Below are 8,256 nucleotides of genomic sequence, written 5' to 3'. Positions count from 1 at the left end.
CCGTTGGGGTGGACCAGGGATTCCCAGGGGATGCGATGTATGATTGCACTGTACCAAGAAAAGACTGCCTGGGGAAATGAGGCCTGTAAGTCTCTCTCTTTGCTGTTCCCTTCCTTGCGTGATAGCAATATCAGGGTTCCCCCTGCATTCTCTACAGCTCTAGGTAACCATACAGCTTGTCTCTCACGGCAGGGTGTGAGTGCTACCCGGCATCTGGGAGAATTTGCCTTGTGCACGAGGACCTTGAATGCTACCAAGGACTTGATGGGAAACTGCTCAAGACTTGAGATCCCCAGGGCAGACCTCTGGTGGTACTGTGGAGGGCAGATCTTACGGTCCACCCTACCATCTAATTGGGGAGGCACTTGTGCACTTGTTCAATTAGCTATACCCTTCACCCTAGCATTTCAAAGAGAAACATCACATGTATCCAGAAGAAGTAAAAGAGGCTTAGGAATATAATTTGATGATAGAGTCTACATAGATTCTATTGGGGTGTGTGATAAATTAGCGGGTGTTTGTTCATTGTCTTTAAAAGGAATTCAGAGGATCTGCTGAGAAGATAAGGTTTTGCAATTTACGACCTTGTTAAGGGGGAAGACTAAGCAAGTAGATAGTGGGGAGGGGGTGTTGGATAAACATCCTTGGTAAAACAAAGACTCTGTGAAATACTGTTTCCCGCTTCACTACCCTCCCCCTTGAACACGAGCACAAGGCATGATCATTGAAAGAAAAACAACGATCCCCAACAACGAACTGCACAGCTTCAGAAGGTCCAACAAGTCCTGACAAGCCGAAACTTGGATGCTATAAAACGGCGACACTGAAAGGGGAAAGTTGCGTGCTGTGGTGGAGCGGAGACTCCCCAGCCGCCCAGCGCTGTTTTGCTTGTGCCTGCTTACTTAATTAATAAAATATTTCTGATAGACCAAGAAATTTGTATGGTCTCACTTATAACAAATTTGGTGCCGTGACTCGGATGAAGGCGGATTGACTGGGAATCCCTCTAGGGGAGGCGCCCCGCCGATTCTGGCGGCCCCGGGAACGGGAAATCCCGCTCGAGCCCTTCACCGACGAACCCCAAATTAGGCACAAGCAAATAAAACCGGTAACCCCAAGCAATCTTTGTGCACGAAGACCGAACGAAGACCCACGGGGTGGGTAAGTATAGGCCGGTGATCCGTTCGGTTGGGGTTGGTGATCCCGGAGTGCGTCTGTGTGAGACGTCCAATTGCGGACGAAGTGAGTGCGGACCCCTCAGTAGTGCGGTTCCCACATCCCGCGAGGGACTGGGCCACGACCAGGGGGAAGCGGCTCTGTGTGTGTGTGAAGGCACTCCGGAAGATGGGACAGAAGAAGAGTAAGCCTTCTGGTCCCATGGGTGGGGTAATGCCTAGTGCTAGGTTGCCCCCTATTCCCCCAGATAGTCCACTGGGGTTAATGATTAAGAATTGGAGTGATTCCCCTTTTAGGCGGGGAAAGGATAAAGTAAAAATGATTCATTATTGTGTTGAAGTTTGGGGAGGTAGGCAAATTATTGGCCCATATTCGGGTCGTTTGAAGACTGGGTTTGCCAAGCCTTAAACATTTATGTAAGTGCAAAGGAACCTTTTTGTTTAGAGGAGAGCGAATATGCGAGCCTTTGGATTGGCTCAGAGAATCGAGTTAATCTGTACCCTCTGTACCCTTTAAAAGAAAAAGGAGGGGCAAAATTACAAATTGTGGAGCAAGAGATAAAGTACCTGGGTCACCAGTTAAGTAAGGGGACTAAGAAGTTAGACCCAGGCAGAATCAGTGGAATATTGGCTTTAGCATCCCCGCGAACTAAAAGGCAGGTACGGCAACTGTTAGGGTTGACCGGATACTGTAGACAATGGATAGAAGATTATAGTGGAAAGGTTAAATTTTTATATAACAAGCTGAATAAGGATGGATTACTCAAATGGACAAAAGAAGATGAGGAACGACTGAACAACTTAAAGGAGGAACTAGTACGCCCCCCCCCAGTGTTAAGCTTACCAGATTTAAGGAGGCTGTTTTGTTTTGTTTTGTTTTTTTGTGAACAGCGCAGAAGGCACAGCATACGGAGTGCTGGCCCAAGAATGGGCAGGGAGTAAAAAAAAAAAAACAAAAAACCTGTGGCCTATTTGTCTAAATTATTGGATCCGGTTAGCCGGGGTTGGCCAAACTGTTTGCAGGTAGTGGTAGCTGCTGCCTTGTTAGTGGAAGAAGCACAGAAGATCACTTTTGGGGGGGAAATCAAAGTAATATCTCTACACAATATATGCGGGGTACTGCAACAGAAGGCAGAGAAATGGATCACTGACTCCAGATTATTAAAATATGAAGGAATTTTGATTTCCTCTCCAAAATTAACCTTAGGAACAACCTCCCTACAGAACCCTGCTCAATTTCTTTATGGGGAACCAAATGAGTCCTTAGGACATGATTGCCTCCGAAACATAGAAGAGCAAACGAAATTGAGACCTGATCTAGAGGAGGTGGAATTACCCATCGGTGAACAGATATATGTGGATGGTTCCTCGAGAGTAGTCGAGGGAAAGCAAAAATCAGGATAGGCGTTAGTAAACGAGAAAACATTTGAGATAGTGGAATCTGGACCTTTGAGCCCTAGCTGGTCTGTCCAAGCTTGCGAGCTATATGCCATATTGCAGGCCCTAAAATTGTTGAAAAATAAAAGCGGTACAATATATACAGATTCAAAATATGCTTATGGGGTAGTACATACATTTGGTAAAATATGGAAAGAAAGGGGGCTCATCAATTCACAAGGAAAGGGTTTAATACATCAGGAATTGATTACCCAGGTTTTACAAGCTATCAGAGAGCCCAAAGAAATTGCTGTAGTACATATAAAAGGGCATCAAAAAGGCCTCACCCCTCAGGTTAGGGGTAATAATCTAGCAGATCAGGAGGCAAAAAGGGCAGCATTAATGAGTATAAGAATTAGAAGAACGAGGGAAGATTGCCCAGACTGTGGGAAATACTTAATACTTATACTTAATATATAATAATTAATATAATAATTAATAATAATATAATATATAATAATGCTTAATATAATACTTAATACTGTGGGAAAGGCTTAAAGGAATTTCCATGTTATGATTGCTGGAGTGAATGGGGAGTTGATGGGATTGAATGCAATTGTTCTGAGGAAGAAAGCCCGCCTTATAAAAACTGCTACAAGTGCGGGCCGACTAACTCCCTGTGGTCGAATGGACCCAGTCCCCTCCCCTTACTCTGTTTCACTAATACAGAAGAAGACAAGATGACACAAATGGGGGTTCAAAAAAAAAAAAAAAAAAAAAAACGATAAAGGGAAATGGGTACTGCCTGATGGATGGGAAGTGTTACCAAACTCAGTAGCTATGAGGGTGCTACGGAGATTTCATGAACAGACGCACTGGGGTACTCAGGCGTTGGTGGATCAATTTGCCACATATTATATGTGTATAGGGATTTATAATATAGCAAAGAGGATCGTAAATGATTGCATAACTTGTCGGAGGGTAAATGCTCAACACATGAGAAAAAGGGTCCCGGGAGGAGGACGAGAATTGGCACATCGACCTTTTGCAAAGATTCAATTAGATTTTACTGAACTTCCAAAAACGGGGCGATATAGATACTTATTAGTTATTGTAGACCACCTCACAAACTTTGTTGAAGCATTCCCTACGGCAAGGGCCACAGCTCAAACCGTGGTAAAGATATTATTAGAAAGCATCATACCCAGATACGGGGTAATAGAAGCAATTGACTCTGATCGAGGCCCACACTTTGTGTCAAAGGTATCCCGAGACACGATGAAGGCTCTGGGAATTAAATGGGAATATCACACTCCCTGGCATCCTCAGAGTTCGGGAAAGGTAGAACGAATGAATGGTGAAATTAAAAGCAACTAACAAAGCTTATGATAGAGACTAAAACCTCCTGGGTGAAATGTTTACCGCTTGCACTATTGAATATCCGGACATAGCCCCGAGCCAATGTCAGAATCTCACCTTTTGAAAGGCTGTATGGTATGCCTTATGATTTAGAGATGCCATCTGATCACCCCCAGGTACAGGATATCCAATTAAAACCTTATTTAATACAGCTTATGAACCAACGGAGGGAGTTGCAAGCGAAAGGCTTGGTGGCTAGATATAGCAATCCATAGGATACAACCTGGAGATAGGGTTCTAATTAAGACATGGAAAGAAACGTCTTTAACACCACGGTGGGGAGGCCCCTATGTTGTTTTACTTATCACAGAGACGGCTATCCGGACGGCTGAGAAGGGGTGAACGCATGCCAGTCGCGTGAAAGGACCGATCCAGAAAAGCAAATGGGAAGCGGTTGCAGGCCCTGATGACTTAAAGCTCACGTTGAAACGAACTCGATAAGTATGTTCTAACTGTCTATGTATCGTAAAAAAAAAAGGAGGAAAGGGGACCCTGTTTGGTCAGAAAAAGGTCGCGGTTACCTGAGAAACTCCCCTGAAGAACACTGCTGCTGCCAAGAAGAACTTGCACCTTGTAGTTCGCTGCAACCGAACTGACAAGCGAGGCAGAGAGTGAAACGGTGGGGAATTACGTGGCCAGGTAAAGAACTCTGGAAAATGGGCCCTAGCCATTTTTTTTTGCGATACATAGTAATGGGTACGATTGTTTACACTGTTCCTGGGTCTGCGCACCCTCACAAACCTTTTAAATGGAGCCTGATTAGATGGGAAGATCACCATGTTGTTCAGCAGATAACTACTGCTGGGGGACTGATAGGGAAGGCATCATCTATATAAAGAAGGAAGAGACTAAGAGTCCCCAACGGGTGGGACCAAATCAGAAACTGTCAGGGAGTGTTTTGAGGATTCAGCCTACACAAGCTTTTAGAATGCTAACTCCTAATAGCCCTAAACCACTGGAGGTTGCTAATAAATCAGTAAACCCGGAGTATGGGATTAGAAATGAAGGGGTGACCGGGAATAACATATGGAGAATCATGAATGCTAGTTATCAGTTGTTGAATCAACCAAATCCAGACGTGCCTAGACCTTGCTGGTTATGTCTTGATATAAGGCCCTCATATTACGACGCCATTGGGGATCTGGGAGAAACCACCCGTTCAAACGAAACCGATCCCCCACAATGCAATTGGGGAAGGGATGTAGGAATAACATTAACGGAAGTAACTGGGAATGGCAGGTGCGTAAGCACGGTCCCTGGTGAGAAGTTCCATCTATGCAATATTACAGAAAATGTTACACAATTAGACAAAGAAAAATGGTTAATACCAGCAGATAACACCAGATGGGTATGTTCATCTCTGGGGGTAACTCCATGCTTATCTTTGAAATTGTTCAACTCGTCTCATGATTTTTGTGTACAGGTAGTAATTATACCTAGGATTCTTTACCATTCTGAGGAGTATATGTACATCCAACATGCTATGGCAAAAAAAACACTTAAGGAAGAGAGAGCCTATTACGGCTGTCACTTTAGCCACTCTGATGATTCTGGGGGCTGCAGGAGCCGGAACTGAAATTACCTCTCTGGTAAAACAAAGCCAAGAATTTACCTCTCTACGCATTGCTGTAGATGAGGATTTGGCCCGTATCGAGCAATCTATATCAGCTTTAGAGAAATCTGTATGACAAAATCGTAGGGGATTAGATCTGATTTTTCTACAACAAGGAGGATTGTGTGCAGCCCTACGAGAGGAGTGTTGCGTATATGCAGATCATACTGGAGTAGTAAGGGATACAATGACTAAATTGAGAGAAGGGCTAGAAAAACGAAAAATAGAAAATGAAGCCCACCAGAATTGGTATGAATCCTGGTTTAATTACTCACTTTGGCTCACTACACTGCTATCAACTATAGCAGGACCTTTGTTGCTGCTCATATTAACACTAACTTTTGTACCATGTATATTCAATCGAATAATCGCGATTGTAAAAAAAACCGATTAGAGGCAGCTCACCTTATGCTTGTGCGTGCGAAATATGAATCTCTTGAACAGGAGGAGGATGACGCAGAAACTTTAATATTGAGCAAACAAGTGCTTCAAAAATTCATCAATGAACAAAATATGTTAGAAAAAGAAAAAGGAGGGATTGTGATAAATTAGCGGGTGTTTGTTCATTGTCTTTAAAAGGAATTCAGAGGATCTGCTGAGAAGATAAGGTTTTGCAATTTACGACCTTGTTAAGGGGGAAGACTAAGCAAGTAGATAGTGGGGAGGGGGTGTTGGATAAACATCCTTGGTAAAACAAAGACTCTGTGAAATACTGTTTCCCGCTTCACTACCCTCCCCCTTGAACACGAGCACAACGCATGATCATTGAAAGAAAAACAACGACCCCCAACAACGAACTGCGCAGCTTCAGAAGGTCCAACAAGTCCTGACAAGCCGAAACTTGGATGCTATAAAACGGCGACACTGAAAAGGGAAAGTTGCGTGCTGTGGTGGAGCGGAGACTCCCCAGCCGCCCAGCGCTGTTTTGCTTGTGCCTGCTTACTTAATTAATAAAATATTTCTGATAGACCAAGAAATTTGTATGGTCTCACTTATAACAGGGTGCCTAGAGGAGTTCCCGATGAACAGGAAGCCAGGAATCAAATTGCTGCAGGGTTTGAGTCACTGTTCTGGTGGGTAACAATCAATAAGAATGTGGATTGGATTAATTATATTTATTATAATCAGCAGAGATTCATAAACTATACAAGGGATGCGATAAGAGGAACTGCTGAACAACTAGATGCCACCAGCAAAATGGCTTAGGAAAACAGAATAGCATTAGATATGATGCTGAGAAATGATATGAGAAAGGAGGTGTGTGTGTGTGATACTGAGCAACCACTGTTGCACTTTTATCCCCGACAATACTGCCCCGGATGGCACAGTAACTAGAGCATTGCAAGGGTTTACCATCCTTGCCAGTGAATTGGCAGAAAAATTAGGCATATTTACGTCCTTAATCATAGTAGCAGGAGTTTTGACAGCTATCGGTTGTTGCATTATCCCCTGTGTAAGAGGACTAGTCCAGTGGTTAATTGAAACTGCACTATTGAAACAAATGACCACGAAGCCACCACCTTACTCAGGTAAGGTGATGATATTAGAGGAGATGGAAAGCAAAGAAGGTGAAGAAGAAGAAGAAATCTACCAAATTACACCTTAGAGAAAAGTTTTGCAAAAATCAACAATTTATAAAAAAAGAAAAGGGGGGAATTGTGGGAATAAAAATGTTGTTTTTGCAGAGTTACATTGTTTAAAGGTAAGGAATGTGGTATTGAGATATGCTTGCAGTGATAAGAAAGCTTAACAGAAAACCTTGTAAAATGCAGACAGCCGGACTCCTTAGAGCAATTAGGTGAAGATCACGGTGTCAAGTCAAATCAGATAAGGGAAGAAACATTACCACTTCAAACAGTAAAAAAGTCAAAAGAAATTTGAAATTTAACAGGCCGGCAACTGAAGGCCATGCATTGTCTGTGAAGCATCAGATAGATTGTGAACCTGGATTACCCACTCAGTGGGGAAACAGGGGAGGGTCCTGTCATCAAAAAGTATATAAACTGGGTTTTGGAACCAGTAGGCATGTTAGCGTAGCAACCACATAACCACCAAGTGATTATATGAAGGTGCTTTATTCAGCGCTGGAAGCCGGGGCAGGTGCCCAAATCTGGCTTCAAGTCCCGTTACTTCCCAGCCGTTATTTATACATACAATATTGCGTCAGGTATACATATTCATTACAGGTTGCAACATCAGCCTCGCTTTTCATTCTAATTAGCTCCCCTCCCCTTTGCACATGCGTGGCGCACTCTGGTGGTCGTCCAGGTGGTCGTCCAGATGAAGTAAGGAGTCTTCCTCTCCGCTGAACTCTTTCACCTTTCTCACTCGACGCATGCTCCCTCCGCTCCTTGGTTCTGCTTCAACTCATTTCATCATCTCCAGGCCCTTATCCAAGGTCAGGTTGTACCTATTCCCTCCCAGGGTTCCCCTTCAACGATTCCTTTAAATGTTCAGTGTACTCCCTAGGTTTCCAGTATACATAGATTACTTGATAATGTAAGTACATTTAATAATATTTAATTATACCGTATGATCCATCACCTGAGAAACATTAATAGAACATCCATTCGATTCTCCCCAACACTAACAGGCACGCTCCTGCTTGTGGGGCGCCCACCATTGCAATCGCGAATAAATTACTACTTCACTGAGATCCTCGCCTGAGCCTAA

The 8,256-nt window shown here is 43.5% G+C and overlaps 1 long non-coding RNA gene across 1 annotated transcript; it reads left to right on the top strand.

Moving 5' to 3' along the window:
• The first annotated feature begins 767 nt into the window (after positions 1-767).
• Positions 768-6,560, top strand: LOC310888732. Its single transcript, XR_014576104.1, has 2 exons — positions 768-1,161; positions 4,282-6,560. It is a non-coding gene; the product is annotated as an uncharacterized lncRNA (long non-coding RNA).
• The last annotated feature ends 1,696 nt before the right edge of the window (positions 6,561-8,256 follow it).

The sequence above is a fragment of the Anser anser genome (assembly GCF_964211835.1).
Source record: "Anser anser genome assembly, chromosome: W".
Taxonomy (NCBI): domain Eukaryota; kingdom Metazoa; phylum Chordata; class Aves; order Anseriformes; family Anatidae; genus Anser; species Anser anser.
Note: the sequence above shows the minus strand (reverse complement) of the source record. Positions and strands in the feature narration are given on the sequence as shown.